Source organism: Sceloporus occidentalis, unplaced genomic scaffold, assembly GCF_023333645.1.
Source record: "Sceloporus occidentalis isolate IW3139 unplaced genomic scaffold, rSceOcc1.0.p SCAF_10, whole genome shotgun sequence".
NCBI classification, from domain to species: domain Eukaryota; kingdom Metazoa; phylum Chordata; class Lepidosauria; order Squamata; family Phrynosomatidae; genus Sceloporus; species Sceloporus occidentalis.
In genome coordinates this window covers 34,531,294-34,552,176 of record NW_028316990.1, presented here as the reverse complement: position 1 = coordinate 34,552,176, position 20,883 = coordinate 34,531,294, and the positions used below count along the sequence as shown (strand labels likewise).

General features: G+C 43.4%; 1 protein-coding gene across 3 annotated transcripts in view; it reads left to right on the top strand.

Moving 5' to 3' along the window:
* The first annotated feature begins 2,049 nt into the window (after nucleotides 1-2,049).
* The window catches only part of NATD1 (N-acetyltransferase domain containing 1), a 159,354-nt gene continuing 140,520 nt past the window's right edge, over nucleotides 2,050-20,883 (top strand). Inside the window, exons 1-3 of one of the 3 annotated variants that reach the window (XM_089540793.1) lie at nucleotides 2,050-2,129; nucleotides 4,458-4,611; nucleotides 9,327-9,427. The gene's annotated coding sequence lies outside the window, so the exon portion shown is untranslated. Of the gene's footprint in view, nucleotides 2,130-4,457; nucleotides 4,645-9,326; nucleotides 9,428-20,883 lie in introns of all 3 variants that reach the window. The other 2 variants (XM_089540794.1, XM_089540792.1) reach the window with 2 other exon arrangements.

The window sequence follows — 20,883 nt, the reverse complement described above, 5'->3', positions numbered from 1 at the left end:
TATATATTGATATATAAATAATCCAGTTTGACCCCATTTCTGCAACTCTGAGGGAAAAGTGCTATATAGATATATATTTATTTATATTGATATATAAATAATCCCGTTTGACCCCATTTCTGCAACTCTGAGGGAGCAGAACTATATATATATAGATAGATAGATAGATATATTGATATATAAATAATCCAGTTTGACCCCATTTCTGCAACTCTGAGGGAGCAGTGCTATATATGTGTGTGTGTTTGTGTATAAAATCCAGTTTGACCCCAATTCTATAGTGGGAGATGTAGGCGAAGAAGGCTCAGTGCCTCACAAAAGCCAAACTCCCAGAATTCCATAGCACTGAGCCATGGCAGCATGGAATTTGGGTCCCAGTTTTGGAAGAAAAGCGGGATACAACTTAATATGCATTTCTAAATATCTTTCCTTTAACATGCTTGGGAGGGCGGGATCTCCACTGAAAGTGAATGAGGAGCAGAATACACAAGCTCCCAATCTATAATTAAGCAAAATTAAGTAAAATTAAAAAATTATATGTCCAGACAGCCTTCAAGGTTAAACAAAAGTATTTTTATTGCGGCACTAGAGCTCTCTAACCTTAGAAGGCTAATAAATGTCTCCCAAATCTACAGTTTCCAGAAATCCCTAGCATTGAGCCAAGGCAGTCAAAGCGGTCTCAAACTGGATTATTTCTGCAGTGTGTTTTGCATCCAGATTAAGTCATTTTAGACTAAAAACCAGCAGGTGTCAGTGTTGGTGTTTAGCAAAATCGGGCCTCTAAGGAGTGAGCAAACCTGTTCAATTCCTCCAATATCCGAAGGCTCTTTGGAAAGAACAAATGCCGGCTTGTAAAGCAAGAGTCTTTATTTATTAATTAATATTGAGCTAAATGCGAAAGGGACACGATAGGCCAGTTAACAAATGAGCCTCCAAAGGATGCTCATACTAAACGGAGGGAGGAAGGCTAGAGCTCTGCTGCAGGTATTCATCCTCCTTAGAGCAAGAACAAAGAAGAAATAAAGACTCGGGGGAAAGAAGCAACACACACAAATACACCATTTGGAAGTTTACATGGGACCACTGTCTTCACAATCGGGGTTTTTCCCGTGCAGAACGGGACCTAAAACAGGAAAATGCCGCTTTGGTGGGGTTGTTTTCACATAGGTCAGTTTTAACCTCTCTCTCTCTCTATATATATATATATATACCTTTTCCTCCCCCCCATTTGTTTAAGCTATTCCAGTCATTCTGGAGAAGGTGACCAAAGGGGAGCTGATTGCAAAGTATATTGTCAAGAGCTGACCCAAAGGGACATGCGTATATTCGTTAATCATGACTCTCCAGACAGACGGAGAAAATAATTGGGCTTGTAGCTACTTAATAATCAGTCTGATAGAGTAAACAGCGCTGCTTACGTAAACTACATTGACAATAACCTTCATTCTCCCTTTGAAAATAAATAATAGATGCAATTGGTTTCTCATACTCAGATGGTTCCTTTTGCCCAAAGAGGATGAAAAAGGGGATTTATTATCAGACGACGTCGAGGTTAACCCAATATTAACCTGGACAGAAAGTAGAAAAGACACGCAAAAGCGCAATTGATTTTCAGACGACATTGTTGTTGAGATGTATTAACATGACATTAACCCAGCGAGAAAGTAGACAAAACGCGATTCCTTTTACTTCTGGAAAATCCTGAAACAAAAAGAATTGTGTTTTGTCGACTTTCTAGCCAGTTTAATATTGCATTAACCTTGATGTGTCTGAAAATCAGTTGTACTTTTGCATGTCTTCTTAGGCTTCTGGGAGGTTTTAAACCCCATTTTAAATCCCGTTTCCACCTGGGATGCCTCCTGTGTGATAAACTCCTATGCCCCACTCAGGTACCAGTCCAGTTGGCTTGTGCACCTGGAATGATGAAGCGTGGCTGCCGTCTTGTTCTTGACCTCTGGCCACAAAATGTCTTGGGCCAGCCTTGGGGTATATGTGTGAATGAATTCTGAATTTCTGTTTCTCTTGATGCAGGAAAAGAAACATATTTCCTGACATTTTGATGCGTCTGAAATCTTTTTTGGCTGCCTGAATTACCATCCCTAGAGAAGTTAGAGGACAGCTTGACAAGGGTAATGTGTCTATATTTCCAGCTTGTTGCGAACATGGCTCTTTGTAAAACTCTGTGTATACGGCAAGGATTCTTTCCCCTGCCACACACACACTTTTTTCTTCTTTGTCTTGTATAAGCTGGATGGCCTAAGGGGCGATTATACATTAATAGCAACGCCTTTGCGAAGGGGCCATCTCTTGTCCATGAGAAAACGGCTATTTTCAGGCTTCTACGTTCCTGGGGAGCTTCTATTTTTAGCAAATTCTATTTTGGAGGGGAAGGGGCTAGCTAGCTTTGTTTCTCCAAGTCCATAGCCCTGCGCCTAGCTCCATTACTAGTAGCTACTCTCAGCCTGACAATGAGTTATCCCTTTGTGTAGGTAAGTAGCTTAAAGGAAATGGTTCTCTTGCCATGTGCATAAAGGGCCCGGCCAAGCAAAATCTAATGAGTGACGCAAAAAGCTTAGTGGCGGAGTGGTTCATTCCTATCTGCGCATCAATGTGGGTTCCATTAAGACACAAAGAGAAAAGAAAATATGTTTTACTGAAGAGAGGCCCACGTTCGCTTCCAGCGTACTCCAAAGCATGGCGTTTAATTCAGCCCTTCAAGTTGTCTTGAATCAGCCCCAGTTGTTGGAGTGTTGGAGCAGAAAAAGCCACCGATCTTTGGATTTGGAGCTAGACCCTTTGTGTGAATGTTGGTGGACAATGCATTGGTGACTACAAAACTAGAACATCTGCAACTTTCTACCGTTGCACTGAGAGTCAACATCATGACTAAATGTTGCACTCAATTACTCTCATGAGACGGTGAATCCAGAGCTTAGCCATGGATACCCACTGGGTGATTTTGGGCAAGTCGCACTCTCTCAGCCTCAGAGGAAGGCCATGGCAACCCCCCTCTGAACACATCTTGCCAAGAAGGCCCTGTGATAGAGTCACCTTTGGGTGGAAACCGCTTGAAGGCACGCTGCAACAAGAACTCTAGCTTTCGATCTTATGACTACTGAACAAGATGTCAGTGGAAGTCTTTTGAGTTTCCGCAGGAGGACTCTTTTGTTGCTCTGGCTTTGAACGCTGGCCGTCTTGCATTTTTCCATGGCCTGAGCTGGCCCTGTGGGCTTTGTTCTTCTCAACTTTGGACATTCACTCAGTCATCCTTCGGAGCGAGTCGGGCAAAAGGAACAGGCTGATTAGAAAAGAGGGAAGGATCTGATAACACTGTGTTCCACCCTCCATGCCTAGTGTGACATTTCAATCTGTTTTAAACATCTGCTATATCATTCCAGGAGCTTCATATTCAATTGCAGCCAGGGCGAGAGCTATTTAAATCCCTAATCATTCATCATTGGGCCCTTTCCCATCTTTCTCCCCTTCTCTCTCTCTCTCTAACTCTTTTTTCTTTATTCCTCCATCTGGTGTCTTGCAGGCACAAAATTCCCAACTTTGAAAGCCACTGGAAAGGTCAAAGAAGGGGATGCACAGACACAGCCGGAATGAAATGAACATTATTTCAACAATGATCATCAAGGAAGGAAAACATTGGAGAAGGACATGATTGCCAGAGCTAGCACTGACCCAAGGTATTTTGCTGCCTGAGGTGGAAGACAAGATGATGGCTCCCCAGCTCAGTTCTTTGTACAGAAACAGACTGGACTGAAACTTGACTTCAACACTGGGGATGGTACAAAATCTCCACAGCATCTGCAGGCATCAATCTATCTGTGGAGTTTATCACACTGGAGCTAATTTCAGCATTTAAGAGATACTAAAGCCCATTTAAAGCATCCCACAAACAAAGTGATAATGGCGAGTAATAGCACAAATTATTATCACACGCAGTTGGGCAAATAAAGAGATCTGAGCTGCTGGTGAACAGACAGCTGCAGGAAGACATGACCAGCACCTTCTTGCCAGCAGACAATGGTGCAAGGACCAGAAGCAAGGACTTCTTCAGGGTCTGATCTCAACCCTTTATTGCACCTCACTTGCTGGCAGCAGAGGACTGGATATGTCACCCTGCAGTGCCCTCTTTGCCAGATCTGCAGAACTCTGTTGCGTAGGTGGGTTTCAGGGATCGGATCAGGAGATGGCATTTAAGGTGGCATCAGGAGATGGAGCATAGACATAGTTGTGCCTCCCATGCAGGGTCTTGGCCAACTTTTTCCAGCCCTCGCTTTGTTTCTCCTTCCATCCCATGCTGGAGCTGGCTCTCATTATACAACCTGTGGGGTTGTGGGTGGGGAAGCTTTGAAGATTGATTTAATTACCATTAGCTGCTGGTGGCAACGGCAGAAATGTGAGAAACTCTTCAGAGCTCCTCAGGCACTTTTGCTTTTGTTCCGCAGCCTTGAGCGATGTGTCTGTAGGCAGCTCCGAGTCATTCGTAACAATGGAGATCAGTAACACCGGGTGACTCAGAATCACACATGTGGGACCTGCCAATCCTTCTTCTCTGCCCCGCTGTGAGAGATGAGAGAAGGTTGCAAAGCTCATTGTGAGGTGAGCAGAAGAGCAGAGCTTGGAAGTAACCAGGTACAAAGAACAGGTTGCCTGTCATTAGTTACAAATCACCAGTTGCTTGTAATCCATTACGAACAATGTGTGGTGCCTCCAAGTTAATTCTTGAACTGGTTTCTTCAGAGTAGGTTTGCCATTGCCTTCTGAAGCTGAGAGAGTGTGACTTGCCAAAGGTCACCCAGTGGGTTTCCATGGCCTCTCTTAGTCCTAATTCAATACTCAAACCACTACACCGCCCTGTTTTTCTTCAAATACGTTTTGGAATTGTACAGCTTCTAGACCCCTGGTTCCTCTCAACCTTCTCCTTTGGCCTGGCCCCACACTGAAAAAAGTGGCCCAAAAAGACCCATTAAACCCCAGAAGCCTCAAGTATATGTTTGTTCTTTAAAGGCTGCTTTGGCCCAGTAGCAGCTGAAGGCAGTGATGTGATGAATTCATTCCAGGTGCTCACAAACTTTAAATGAGTTTATCCATGGTCCTGAACCTATTTAGGAACAAAGTCTCGGTACCTTGGACAGTTCATAGAATCATAGAATCGTAGAGTTGGAAGAGCACGCAAGGGCCATCCAGTCCAACACCATTCTGTCATGCAGGAACTCTCAATCAAAGCATCCCCGACAGATGGTCATCCAGCCTCTGCTTAAAGACCTCCAAGGAGGGAGAGTCCTAAATGCAGTACCTTACATTTCTCCCTGTTGAAGTTCATTTTGTTAGCTTTGGCCCAACTTTCTAGTTTATTCAGGTCATTTTGAATTTTGATCCTGTCCTCTGGAGTATTAGCTATTCCTCCTAATTTGGTGTCATCTGCAAATTTGATAATTATGCTCCCAATTCTGTCATCCAAGTCATTGATAAAGATGTGGAATAGCACTGGGCCCAGGACAGAGCCCTGTGGGACCCCACTGGTCACTTCCCTCCAGGATGAAAAGGTGCCATTGTTGAGCACCCTTTGGGTTCGGCCAGTCAACTAATTACAAATCCATGTGAGTTACCTTGTCTAGCCCACATTTCACTAGCTTGTTTGCAAGAATGTCATGGGGAACCTTGCCAAAGGCCTTACTGAAATCAAGATATACTGTATCCACAGCATTCCCTTCATCTACCAAACTGGTAATTTTATCAAAGAAAGGGATCAGATTTGTCTGGCATGACTTCTTTCTCTGAAACCCGTGTTGACTTTTTGTGATTATGGCATTGCCTTCTAGATGTTCACAGACTATCTGTTTAATGATCTGTTCTAGAATCTTTCCTGGTATTGATGTCAGACTAACTGGACGATAATTGTTGGGATCCTCTTTTCCCCCCTTTTTGAAGATGGGGACAATGTTTGCCCTCCTTATATGGGAACCACCAGCCACTGCACCGGACAAGCTCTTGCGAACAATTACCTACTTGCAATGAATTCCTTTTCCTCATAATGAATGATGGAAAAGTAACTTTTCCAGTCTCTCTCTACTTTCCTTCCCACCTGCTCACTTGTGAAGTTGTGAATGTCTTGTGGAGCCAGTCAAACCAAGAGAAATAAGAAATAGAAAACTCACTTTTGTGGAGGTTGGATTCTTATGTGACCAAAGAGCAAAAGCTAGGCAGAGGGTGATGGTAATCAGGAAGGAAACCCAAATTTTGCAAAGGGACATAACATTTTTGCAGGTCCCATTTGTGCCAAATGATATCTTTCCATAAAGAGCTGGCAATGACCTTTCCCACTTCAGACTTTGAGCCTAAACCTAGTGCTTTTCAAATGTCTCTTTCCATCAGCTTGTCAGTCATCGTTTTTAAAAATGGAATCCATCCTGTCAAATGGTTGTCTCCATTCTTGTCACAACCCCATCAGTATGGTTCTTCTGAGGTATAATGGTTATCTAGAGTCCATATCAGGACAACGACAAGGGGATTTATGACAACCCTTCCATGTCCCTCTACCTTGATGAAATTTTAATTTTCCCACTGCACTTTCTTTGGATTGAGCTACATAATGTGATGTTCGACTACCTATTTCCTCCATGCAATATTGAGAAGGTGATGTGCCTCTTGACGTTGTGTGTTTGATAGAGGGGTCGCAGACCAAAGCTATCAAAGCCTAGCACATTTTCGAGGACATCAGCTTCTCTTTTTACTGCTCATTGGCATGGAGGTTCTTTAGAAAGGACATACTCTCCAACTGTCTCAGTTCGGTGAGCATAGTCCTTGTTACTCCTTTGCCACCCCACTTTTCTAGCTGCTTTTAAAATGTTCCAGCCTTTCTCACTTCCTCCCACTTTCCCACTTTGGTCCTCAGTTTCCTTCAAGTGCTGCAAACAGAGTTCGAAGGGCAAAGGTAGTTTGCTGTTGTTGCCTGCCTTTAAGTCATTTCCAGCACTCAAACCACTACAACTCTCTCTATGTGCATGTACCATATATATTATAGACTATGTCTAAAATGGTCCCCTTCCTCAGATGTATGGGGGAACCTTATTACATTGCCAACGCAGAACATAGCTTCCATTGCCAGATTCTGCATTGGAGTGGCTGCCACCGTGCCCTTTATGTCAGGCAGCAAAAGATTGTGGGCAGGCCCTCTTCTGATAGGCAGGCAACAAATAGCTTGCTGCCTTTGGCTCGCAGCTCAGTCCACAATTTATTTACTTTTTATCTGTGTGCTAATTCATTCCTCTGAAGTGGAATGAAAGAAATGCTTGCTTTTTTGCATGCTTCCATCACTTTAAGCCAATGCCACAACGCAGGCTGTGACAAGCCCTTGTCAATCTCTTTGCAGTGACAAGATGCTCATCAACTCTTGTTTGCACGATGCCGTTTCTGTGCTCTCTGGAAAGCCGGCAGCGCACAAAGCCGCCTCGGTTCTTCCCACCTGAATGCACTTGCTGTCGGCTTTATGACTGATGCTTCTGACTAGGAGTGTCAATAAAAGGCAGCTGATGTTGTCAGGGTCTCATATGCATGTGCCACTGGGGAAGGGGCAATGGGTTCAAAGTGACTCATTCGGATTCTGATGGAGAAAAGAAAATACGCAAAGCAATGGAAGGCAAAATGCTGAATGGCCCACAGAGAGGAAAGCATGGTCACTTTGAAGAGGTGGCCTTAGTTCCATGTGTACAAGGACCTACCAGGTTTTTTTTAAAGCAGCAGTTCCACAATTTCCCTGCCACTAAAAATAAAATAACAGAAAACATGCTTTGCTGCTGGCTTATGGGAATATAGCTATAGTGTGCATGCGAGTGCTGTGTGCCTTCAACTCATTTCTGACTTATGGGGATCCTAAAGCAAACCTACAATGGGGTTAATAATGCTAACTTTCTTAGCAAGTTTCTTCAGAGGAGATTTGCCATAGCCTTTCACTGAGGCTTAGAGTATGTGACTTGCCCAAGGTCCCCAGTGGGTTTCATGGCCAAGCAGGGAATCAAACCCTGGTCTCCAGAGTCATAGAATCATAGAATCATAGAATCGTAGAGTTGGAAGAGACCACTAGGGCCATCCAGTCCAACCCCCTGCCATGCAGGAAATCCAATTCAAAGCATCCCTGACAGATGGCCATCCAGCCTCTGTTTAAAGACCTCCAAGGAAGGAGACTCTATCACCCTCCGAGGGAGTGCATTCCACTGTCGAACAGCCCTTACTGTCAGGAAGTTCCTCCTAATGTTCAGGTGGAATCTCTTTTCCTGTAGCTTGCATCCATTGTTCCAGGTCCTGTTCTCTGGAGCAGCAGAAAACAAGCTTGTTCCCTCTTCAATATGACATCCTTTCAAATATTTAAACAGGGCTATCATATCACCTCTTAACCTTCTTTTCTCCAGGCTAAACATCCCCAGCTCCCTAAGACGTTCCTCATAGGGCATGGTTATAGTCATTGCTCAGATCTCTTGCAACAAATGATCCCTCCCCATACAAGCCACTTGGCAACATCTAATGTAATTCAGATGTCGACCCTAATTTGTTGTTTGTTAGATCTCCGTTTCAAACTTCCCTTCCACTCAGCTTTGCCAATAAACATTTTTTTAAAAATGGAACCCAACATGTCAAATGTGTGCCATCGTCTCCATTCTTGTCACAACACGACTCCATCAGTGTGGTTCTTCTGAGCCATGATGGTCACCTGGAGTCCATACCAGGAAGAAGACAAGGGAATTTCTGACAACCCTTAAGTGTCCCTCTATCCTGATGAAATTTTAATCTTCTCACTGTGCTTTCTTTTCATCAAGCTATATAATGTGATGCCCAACTTCCTATTTCCTCTATGCAATATTGAGAGGGCGATGTGCCACTTGAAGTTGCGTGTTCGATAAAGGGGTCACAGACCAAGGCTGTGAAAGCTTAGCACATTTTTAAAGACATCAGATTTTCATTTTACTGCTCAATGGCATGGAGCTGATTCGCCTCCCGTCTCAATTTGGCGGATTGCCCCTATTAATCCTCTGCCACCCCATTTATCTAGCTGCTTTTAAAATGTCACAGTTTTCTCACTGCTTCCCACTTTTAACAACAAATTTTGTTAAGCTACAATGTCCAGGTAATCATTTAAAAAAGAACATAGGGCAGAGCTGATATTAATCCGTAATAGACAAAAACATCACACTTTTTTCTGGCTGTTGCTCCCCTTCCCTTGTAGCCTTGGTGGCTTTCTGTATACATGCAGTGTGTTTTATATTTTTGCTTGGCATGACCTTGGCATTGCGGCTAAAACATCCATTTTATTCTAATAGGAGGAAGTCAGATCTAGAGGCTTGAAGCTCTTAGTGGTCAGCATCGGCGACAGCAAACTCCTACCTTCCTGATACATTAGAGCAAAAGGAGGAAGCGAAAGGTCAGTTTGCAAATGTTAATATGAAAAAGAAATGATGATTAGAAGTCTCATTTGCCATATGTTTTTATCATTATTGTTGTATTACTGTATCTTATTGATAGGATTCTATTATTATTATTATTATTATTATTCCATAAATTCTGTGCCTCTGTCCTTTTAGATTGCTTTTGCATTCACTGGCTGGTCCAGTATCAAATTGTGATGGCTTTTAGCTTTTAACAATAAAGTTACTCTCTTCTGCAAAGAAAAGAGGGCCACATTTTGTCCATTCTGGACTAGAGCAAAGACAAAGAAAGTCAGACTGACAACATGGAAGGAGTTAGGAGGTGCAATTAAAATGCTCAAGGAGTTTTGTCACTGGAGGAGAGCTGCAGGGAAAACAGGCTGATGCCCCCGGCTAATGCACCACATTCCCATGCGCATCAAAGAGAACGCCATCATCAAACCCATCTTTCTTCCTCTTGTGTCGACTACTTGTGGATGTTGGTCCATGTCTGAGGGTGGCCCACCTCCTACAGGGAAGGATGTTCGAAAGATAATGGATGGGAAAAGTAACTTGCTCTTCCCCCTGCAAGGAGGCAAAACTAATAATAACTTGCATGCCAATGGTGAGTCCCTGCCCACCTTAAAAACAATTCAGGTGTCACTATGCCTTTTATAGTCTCTTCATTCATCTGCTCATTCTCTTTCTTGCACAGAGACACATCCCAAACACTGACATGTGTGTGCCTGTGCCTTCAAACTGCCTGTTGACTTATGGCAATCCCATACATTTCATAGGGTTTTCTCAAACAAGGAGCACTCAGAAGAAGTTTGTCATTGACTTCTTTTGGAATATAGCCTCCACAGCACCTGGTATTCATTGGTGGTCTCTCATCCAAGTACTATCCAGGGTGACCCTGCTTACTTTCCAAGATCAGCTAAGATACTCTGCCTTTAAATATAATTTGCTGGAGAGACACATCCTCTGTAATTGCTCTAATGGAAGTTTCCCTGCAGCACCAAGAACAGCTACAGGTCTCCATATTCCAGAATGGAATGGACTTTGGGTAGGATCTAGCAGGACATTAAAAGGGATTTGAGCCTTTCCTTTCCTGAATCCTTGATCCAAAATGTGATCCCCACACATTCCTGTGATTTGTGTGGATGGACAAATCTTCTTTCCAAAAGGCAGAAGATCTCTCCCTGTATATCCTTTCCTTTCCTCCCTTTATCTTTTCCTGTTCAATTTTAGGCTGCAAGCTCCTTGGGGCAGAAACCTATATTTGGTTTGGAAATATCACCATTTTAGCAATACGTGGGATGATCGAGAAGAAGAATCCAGAATTGTCTCTGGGTCGCAGGAGAGGAATCTTTCCTCCCTTGCCATGCTAAAATTTGGGACAATTACTTATTTTGACTACAGCTCTGGTTTTTAAAATGACAGTTCCACTGGCTATATTTGATAGGCATTGAGTAGCCTCTGCAAAATAATTTCCTCATTGCATCACTGCAATGCTAGAAATTTGGGGACTGGAGAAAACTTCCACAGGGAAGCAGAATTCTTACTTGGGAGGAAAAAACCCTAATGTTTACTTTCGTGCCACCATAGCCATCTGGAAAGTGTTGGCATCTTATTTTCTACCCTGACAGACTCCTATGCTCTCTGAGGGCTTTGCTGAGACAAGCAATGCCTGGAGGCAAAAGAGACTTTAGATTTTGAAATGTGCCTCCATTTCTGAAGACCTGTCATATCCTCTGGAAGCAGTTCTTTTCCCTCCTTTTTCTTTTCATCCTGTCATGAACTGCACATTTGCTCCAACAAAGAAACACTTACACTGCTTGTAGAAGGCAATAAATACGATTCTCCCTTAGCTTTTCTCTGAGGAATCTGGGTGGAAAGTTAGGAGGCAAAGAGGGCAGTGATGCAGACTTGAGTCGACTGACTCTAGTCTGACTCTAGTCGGACGCAAGTCCTGTTTGGACTCAATTCCATCTAAATAATGCACCAACTTAACTTGCCTCATGACTTATGTGTGTGTGCATTCAAGTTATTTCCAACTTATGGTGACTCTTATCATGGGGTTTTCTTGGCAAGACTTGTTCAGAGGAGGTTTGCCATTGCCTTCCTCTGAGCTGAGAGAGTGTGAGTTGCCCAAGTTTCATGGGTTTCATGGCCAAGTGGGGAATCTAACCCTTCAGAGCCACACTCCAATGCTCAAACAACATGCCACACTGGATCAAGGGTTAGTCACTGACAGTTAAGAACTTCAAAACTAAAATGCACTGATGTTTTTGGTCCATACTTTTGCCTATGACCCTGTCCACCAGCAGGTCCCACCACAATCACTCTAGTTGGCATCATGCCTTAGCACACTTTCCCCCACAATAGTGCTTTGGCAATCCATGGCTGTGTGATTTGTTTTCTGCAATGCCAAACCCCATCTACTGGGTGGAAGAGGGGGAATGAGCGATCGCAACTGCCAGCCACCTCCTGAAGCTGGCTTCTGTGTGAATGTTCACACAGGAGCCAGCTTCAGGGAGCTGTTGGCGGCCACAATCGCTGGAGGAAAGGGTAAGAGGAGCAAAATCATACTCACTCACACTACATAACTGCTTGAGAAGCAGAACTGCAGTAAAGGGACTTATTGCATGAAGGTAGTCATGGAATAGCAATGAGATTGAGTTTGCTATTTGGAGTTCACACGAAAGTCCAGTGATCACTGATCTTGTCTTACTGCTATGAGCTGCAGCTTCTTGAATCAAAAGCCAAGTGTAGACACTGGTTGTCCTCTCTGACACTTTATTAATTGGACGTGGTGGAATTTGACATACGTCTTTTGGCTAATTTATTTCTCCTTCTCTGATGGGATTCAGAGCTGCTCTCCTCTTCTCCTCCCAGAGACTTCATCAATTACAGTCAGAGATTTTTCAAGCCTCTGGAATGTTCATTCCATCTTATTATTTCTTAATAGGTCTACCGAGAGAATGAATAATTAAAAGTCCATTTCCTTTGAGTAATTTGGACTCAAGTGACAGGGAGAAAAGAAGTCTTGGGGTGGATAGAGAAGCCTGTATACTTATCCCAGCAGCCTTCCAATTCTACACAGTCCTTTGCCTCTTATTTTTCTTGAGATGCATTGTGAGGCATCCTTTATGTACAAATCTGCCAAGCTTTGGGTATCCGGATGAGACAAAAAGTTTTTATGGGCGATGTCTGAATTGCTGGTGAACCATTCTCTTTCTCCCCATCTTCCGTGCTTAACTATTGATCTTTCTTTCTGTGATAAAGAAAAAACCCCACAGAGGATAAAAGTAGGGACAAGTGAAAATGTCATCACTTTTCTGGCAAATGCTGTAAACCTGCATAAATGTAAAGGAAAGAATTTGTGATTTTAACAATCTGAACATGGGATCTGGTGGATGTGTTGTGTGTTCCTCACTCCTGATTTACAACAACAACAAAAACAACAAGGGCAAGAATCCTGTTGGGGACCTGCATCTTTCTAAGTGGGCGTAGTTCTGCAGGAATTTGGGTAGTTCTGTAAGGTCCATGTCTGGTAAGCATCTGTTTTTAACATTACTGCCTTATCACGCTAGAGGAATCCTAAAAGGAAAAGTACCTAAAATGCCAGGCACTTGTGTTGGTCCAAGGCAGGCTGCTGTTGGGTATTATATTGGTCTTTGTTGATTGTCAGTTCCATTTGTTGAATGGAAGGAAAAGGAGGAGGAGGAAAGACAGAGGAGAAAGAAGAAGAGGAGGAAGAAGGAGAAGGAGGACGGGGAGGGGGAAGAGGGGAAACAGCAGTAGTAATAGTAGACATAGCCAGGGAAATCCAGGTGGTATTCATTTACTTTTTGTATAATGTAAGAACTGCTCTTCTGATTAAATATGTGGCATAATGCAGAATGAATCACTTAAAAATGGAAAGCAAAATGCCGCTTAACAGCATCTGAGTTGAGTTGTAACTTGCCTTTTCACTGATCAGTTCATTCATTCTTTGATTAAATGTAAATGCATTTGCATCACATCACAGGTTGAAGGCAAGGAGCATTTCTGAGGCAGTCATATACATATACGGATATTTATACATATACTGCTGCAGCTTATCCAAGCTTGTCTGAGCATCCTCATTTATAACGTTTGCCATCTTGACCACACTTTGATGTTGCTTGGCCACTTTTGTCTATTGATCTATGAAATAATGGAGGGTATGATACTATAGACAGTCCTTTACATGACAGCAAATCCCACTGAAGTCAGTACAGCTTACCTCTGATGTCAAAATCCTGAGTGGACTTTCCCCATTAGCCGATCCCATCAGAATCAGGAGGCCTTGCTTCTGAGTCAAGAGCCTTACTACTGCCTTGCGACAGAAGTGCAAAACGACATTTCAAGGGAATGTGACTTACAATGTGCCAAACCTGTTCACTCTTTTGTTAGAAGGTTTGGCCTTCTCCTTTGGCGCCTTCCCAAGGGACGGGAAGTACTCCAGATTCCTGGCAAAGACAACTGGCCTCGCTGCAGCTCCCAGAGAGTCTCAGGATTTTGTCAGCTCCAAAATTATCTCTCGTCACTACACCGCTGGGAAATAAAACCCAGATTGTTTCCTGGTGACAAGAGGAATCTCCCATGGGAGTGAGGGAAAACAAGAGGTCACAGTCCAATGCTGTCACTGATTTGCCTTTGGCTCATGATTCCAAACTGGCCTTTGGCTGGTTACATAATAATAATAATAATAATAATAATAATAATAATAATAATAATAGGTTTTATTTATATACCGCCCAATCACTGGGAATCCGAGCGGTTTACAATAGAGGGGATAACAGACAGTTCCCTGCCCACAGGCTTACAATCTAAAAGACACGACACAAAAGGAGAAGGGAATGGTGAGGGGGGCAGAGGATCAGGTCCAGCATTCTTCTCTCCCTCTGAGGCCTGGACCAAGGCAGATGGACCGGAGGGAGGGCTCTTCTTCTTCAGGCCAGCCCCTGATGGTACTGGGCCAGCCCTCTCTCTCCCTCAGAGGTCGATAGATGACAGTTAGGGAGGGAGGAGCCTCCCTCCCCAGGCTAGCCCCTGATGGCACTGGGCCAGCCCTCTCTTTCCCCCAGAGGCCGAAAGATGACAGCTAGGGAGGGAGGAGCCCCTCTCTTCAGGCCAGCCCGATGGCACTGGGCCAGCCCTCTCTCTTCCCCAGAGGCCGAAAGATGACAGTTAGGGAAGTGTTAGGGAAGACACAAGTGATGGGGTCTCCTTCGGAAGGGCATCTCTTCCAGAATTCCCAGCTGTCCTCACTCCTTCTCACTGGTGAACCAAGCCATTGTTATGGTGACATTCCCTGGCTTAAAGTGCAGGGGCGGGAATGGCCCAGCTTTCCAAATATCGTTGGACTGCAAAATTCCATCAGCCCTAGCCAGCATGGCCAGGGGAAAAGAGTGCTGGATTTCCAGTCCAATAATATTTGGAAGGTTGCATCATCCCTATCCCTTATGTATCATGGGTGGGAATAAACATGTAAAGGTGGCATCTCTCCTCCTCTCATATTCTATCCACAACAACCCTGAGAAGGATGCCATACTGTGACGTGTGTCCCCTCCCCATGGCTATTTAGTGATCTGGGGAAGATGATCATGCTGTGTTTGGCTATATTTCTGCACATGGGTGCATGAAGACAATGTCCTCCTCCTGCATCACTGAAAGACCCCTGCGAGCAAGGGATCATTGCAGGTGGAAGTGCTTGATACCTTCTTCTGCAAGGACCACAAAAGGACATATGTAGGCATAATAGGATATTGTGCCTCTGTGTGTTCCTAACACAATTAGGACCAATATGACATTCAATCTAACCATTTGAGCAAATGTGTTCTTTCTGTTCCATAAAAGCTTGTTGGTGGTAGTAGAAGATGGTTCATTCCAGGCATTCCCGGTTATGTACCGTGATCATCAGCTTTCTCTCCAACATCAGACTTTCCAGCCTAGAGGTTTCATCTTGTTAAGAAGCTGCTTAGCAGCTTATGGAAACAACGAAAGTGGCTTTCTCTTTAGGGGCAGGGCAGATGGTTTGGATGATTGATTTGTCTCTAAGCTGGATTTCCGCTACAGATATTTTCATTATTTTTTTTAGCACAAACATACACATATTTTAGGGTCGGTCAATCTGCAATATCATAATCTTCAGGGTTGTGTTCACCTTCCATTTTTGTTTCTGACTCATCATACTTTCGCTATATCATGAGAAGGCAGGACTCATTAGAAAATACGATAATTCTAGGAAATGTGGAGGTAAGCAGAAAGAGCTGGATGAATAGACTCTATTAGGGAGGTCATGGGTATGAATTTTCGGGATCTAAGCAGTGCCATGGAGGATAAGGAGGGCTTGGAGATGTCTCAGCCACAGGGTCTCCATTATCTGGGATCAACTCGAAGACAGTGAACAACAACAACAACCTATTTTAAAAATTATATATATATATATATATATATATATATATATATATATACAGACTGTGCATGACCCAGTGAACTGTGATAAATGGGCAGTTTAAATGTGCCGTCCATCACTCATTTGGTCAATTGATACACAAGCTTCTCTGAAAGACTGTCCAGTTGGAAGTTGGGACATGATGTAAGTATGCAAGCATGGAAGTATCTATGTAAACTCTATATCACCCTCAGGAAACAATAGACTTGTTTTCTAAGCTCAGAGCTGGATCCCCTTTCGCTCTTTTCCTATCTGCTTGAGTAATATTTCCGTCACCAAACGTCTCTGAAGCCAGGACCATGGACAGAGAATGCTGCTTCTTAGAAGGCCATGGATGGTCCTAAAAACCACCTGCTCAAGTCAGTCTGCTTCTGCTCAGTGCAAAGGAACTCCCTGCTAGGCAGAATTTTTTGCAATTGTTTTGCAAGGCAAACCCTACAGTTTGCACAACTGTGTCAGATGAAGCAGGCTGTGTCCGTGAAAGCTTCTGCTCCAAATTTCTTCTTCCCAGTTCATCTCAAAGATGCTAATAGGCTGGCTTTCATTTGTAAATGGTCTACTGAAGAAGGTCTCAGGCACTGGCTGATGGTCCCTGGTGCACTTACAGGAAAGAAAGAAGAGACTGTCATCACTGGAAACAAAACTGGTGCCAGTCCCTGGAACATTGGGAAAATGTATTGCCAGTCCCCACATTAGATAGTACTGCTCTGGAGCACAGATCGGAAGACATGCTTTGGGTTTTTCTACTAATAAACAACCATCATTTGAGCATCTTGAGACATGTCTCTTGCTTCTTTAGTGGAAGGAGTGAAAGAACAACTCAACAAAACATGTAAAAAGCAGAGACAGTGTGTGTAGTGGTTAGAGTGATCCAGTTCCAGCATCCACTGTGTCATGTTATTGACATTTGAGCTAGTCACTCCCTCCAAGCCTGATCTATCTTGCAGGCTTCTTTTAAGGAAAAAGTGGGGAGGAGGAATGAGTTGAGCACATTGGATGAAAGGTAGGATTCAAATGTCATTAACAAAGAAAAAACTGGATTAGCTTTTTTTCCCTTTTTCTGCCTTCTCTTCGAAACGGCTTCACTTCTTTTTGGCTCGTTGGGCATCCTTGTTATTGATCATTCGGTTAAGAGCTGCAAAACGCCTTGGCAAAGGCAGTTTCATGGGAAGGCTCACCAGAGTATTTGCAAATACAAATGCACCCATTAATAAAGATTTGGGCCAAGGAGACCAGGCGGTTCGTGCGCAGACATGCATTTGCCAACGCAAATAACTCCTCCATTGACATTCTGGTCTTCTCCTGATGGGAAATAGAATAACTTAAAACGGTCTGCTACATGACCTAAAGGGACAGAGATTGTTTTCACTTCAGAATCACAGGGAGAAAACCATGGCACATCACGTACGGAAGGTGTGTGATGGAAACCTTTCACCTTACTGTCCTCAAGACACATTGTCAACCCAGATTTTGTTTTTAAAAATATCAAAATTTATAAACAGTTTCAATTATAAATTTTGTGTCCAAGGGACACAGGTCCTGGAGGAAGGCTCATCCATTGTTTGGGAAAATTACTTTCTTGGACACGAACTTCCCATGTAGTTCCTTTTGAAAATGTATCCTGTTTTTACTCCAATCCTGTCAGAGTTTTTACCTGGATTTACCATTAGAGGGGCAGAGACACACATCATGAAGTTATGGTCTTCTCTTTTGTACACTTACTAATGTTTGTCCATAGAGCTGTGCCTTAAGGCACATCTACAGGCATGGGTTGAAAAGCTGGCACCTTTGCATTGCTGCTCTGGAGCTGCTGTGATGCCATGGCTACAAATATATCTGAAAAGCTGCTGCAACAGCTCCGTCCATCAGTCACAAATGTATTAAGTAGCTAGCCACAGGCAAAGGGAGCTTGTAGCACCATTGAGACTAACTGAGCAAAAGAAGTTACAGCAGAAGCTTTCGTAGACTTAAGGGCTATACAGACGGGCGGCTAAAAGCCACTCATCTTTGCCCCTGGTTGGTTCTGCGGCAGCCTCACGGTGCGGCACTGATGCGCTCCCTTAAAAGAAGCCATTCTAGGCAGCTTCTTTTTAGGGGTGTCATTATGGCGCTCATTTTGATGCTCGTGTGTCATCATGGCACACCCTGTGTGGACAGGGGCGTGCCAAGATGGTGCACGGGCACCGATAATAGGGCTGGGCACATGTGGATGCTATCTAGCCTTAATTTCGGGCCCAGGCCGGTGCAAAGCATGCATCTCTACCGGCCTTTAGTCTACTTCCTCAGATGCATGGAATGAACTGGTACCCCGGAAGGACCTTTATAATAAGACCGTATGAACAGCCATCAAAATACAGAACTTGTGAATACGGTGATGAGGCAGCGTTCAGTTTTGGCAATGGTAACTGAGGGACAAAGACAGAGGGAAACTGTTGCCTAAGGTCAGGGTGTGCAGATGACCATTTGAATGATGGAAAAGGATTTGGGATGTGATGTGTGTAGGTTGGAAACCAGAAGAAGATGTGATAAACTGGCCAAGAGTATCCTCCTGAGGCCGAAATGTTAACCAGTGTTATACAATTGACCCTCTGCATCAATGAATTCTTTATCCATGGATTCAACCATCCACAACATGAAAATATCCCCAAATTCCAGAAAGCAAACCTTGATTTTGCCATTTATATAAGGGATGCCATTTTACTATGCCATCGTATATAATGGAACTTGAACATCCATAGATTTTGGTCTCCACGAACCAAACCTCATTGGATACCAAGACCCCACCTGTAATACATGGAGTGTGCCAGGATGCCATTGTCTGTGTTCAGCTCTCTGTTGATGGATCCGAAGTTTGCAGATATATTCCAATTTAGTTGTTTCTCTTCCCAGTCTTCCTTTGTAGGTTTTCTTTGTTTGTTCAAGGACCACTGTCCGGAGGTCAGAGATGGAATGCCCCAGAAGACTGAAATATTCTGCAACTGGTTTTTGCATATTCCCATTCCTAATGTCTGCTTTATGTCCTTTTATCCTCTGGCACACAGACTGGCCTTTTGCTCAATGTAAAGTGCTGAAGGGCCTTGTTGACAGAGGGTGGCATATATCACATTAGAGGATGAGCAAGTGAAAGAGCCTCTAATATTGTGGGTTATATGATGAGGCCTTGGGATGACATTTCCTGAGTAAATGCGTGGGCAGAGTTGGCATTTGGGTCTGTGGCGAGATCTTTGTATGCATCTCCCCATCTGTGTTGTGCATCCTCCTGTAAGTAAGTAACTTCTGAAATTGCTTGTAGGCAAGTAAAGGCCTTTGAGAGGGCAACATTCATGTCCCAAATAGGTTGGAGTTCAACCTATTTGTAGATCTTTCCTGGGCACCAGTTCACGCCTTGCATCTGAGGAGGTAGACCATCTATGAAAGCTGATGCTACAACATCTTTTGCTCAGTCTTAAAGATGCTACCAGATCTCTTTGTATACTGATATTCTGAACTAACACAGCTATGTCCCTGAATTCTTGCCACAAACCGTCATCCTAGCAATACAGAGGGGATATAGCATGGCCTCTCCGGGAAAGTGGTTTGGAAGACGGCTGGGAAAAGTAGATAAATAACATCTAATGTCTTGCATGTTATATAATTGCTAAGAGACTTGCTAATATGGAGAAATAAGGTTGAAAGAGAAATGGTCATTTAGGATTTGTAACTTGAAAAGTGTCTCTGTTACTTTGCATCTAAGGGGAATTTTGGTTTTCCATCATCAAAACTGAGATGGAATGGAAGAATTAAAGCTTGTCTTTTACCTGTTCAAGATTCCATCTGTTCGGCTCTCTTCCTATGATGTGCCTCAACAGATCAGCAAAGGGATTTGAATGAAAAAGAAGGAAGCAAGAATCCTATTTAAAGGTTGCATTCAATTCAAGTGGGGCACAGAGAGACCGAGGAAGACATTCTCTCTTAATGCGAAGAGAAAAACAAAATTGACATTAGAAGCAGCAGAAAAGCTGATGATGTGTTACTATGGATACCTCATGTGATGTGAGGCAACTCATTCACCTCCCAGTAGAAGAAGAATACCCCAAAGAAGGAGCAGACACAGTCCCAGGGAACAGGGTGATGGTTGGCCCTTGGCAGAAGGCTTCCGAAATGCAACTCTGGGAAGGAAGGAAGGAAGGAAGGAAGGAAGGAAGGAAGGAAGGAAAGAAGGAGAGGAGAGGAGAGGATAGAAAGAAACAAGGAGGGAAAGAAGGAACAGAAAAGAGGAAGCAAGGAAGGAAGGACAAAGAAGGAAGGAAGGAAGGAAGGAAGGAAGGAAGGAAGGAAGGAAGGAAGGAATCAGGAAGGTGTAGCTTCCATAAGTATAAAATGTGTAGCTCTAAAAATCAGGGTAGAGACTGCATTGTTTTTCAGTGCTTATACAGGGGTCTAGAACATCATAGGTGGTGTTGTCATTGTGTATTTAATTATTTTTTAATGTATTTAAAATTTAAATACAAATGTAAGTTATTCAATTAATGCTATTTAAATATGCATTATACGGAATACTTCTTTCAAATACAAGCTGAGAAACAGAATATTACCACCTACTACTAGCATCCCTTTCAGTTGGAAGCTGGACGCTTCGAGAAGCGAGTGCTCTAGAAATGGTCAATTCTTTATACATATGAAGTGGTTTCTTAATGCAATATGAGACCAAATGTGTATGTGTGTGTGTGTGCATTTGCCCCAGAGACAACTATGAAAAGTGCATTACAATTTGCCATCTCCCTGGCTGTGTTATTTTTGTCCTGGTTCGATAAATATGTTCCTAGCTCCTCCACCTTTGCCTTTTCTTTGGTGCCATTTTTTCTCTTTATTGGTTTCAGGGACATCTCTCTGTTTTCTGGTCCCTCTCCATTCTTCCCCTATTTTCCTGGCACACTGGTATTTCTCCAACTTGTTGACCTTGCCATCCCTTTCTAAATATACTTTCTTTTCCTAAATTCCTCTCCACTT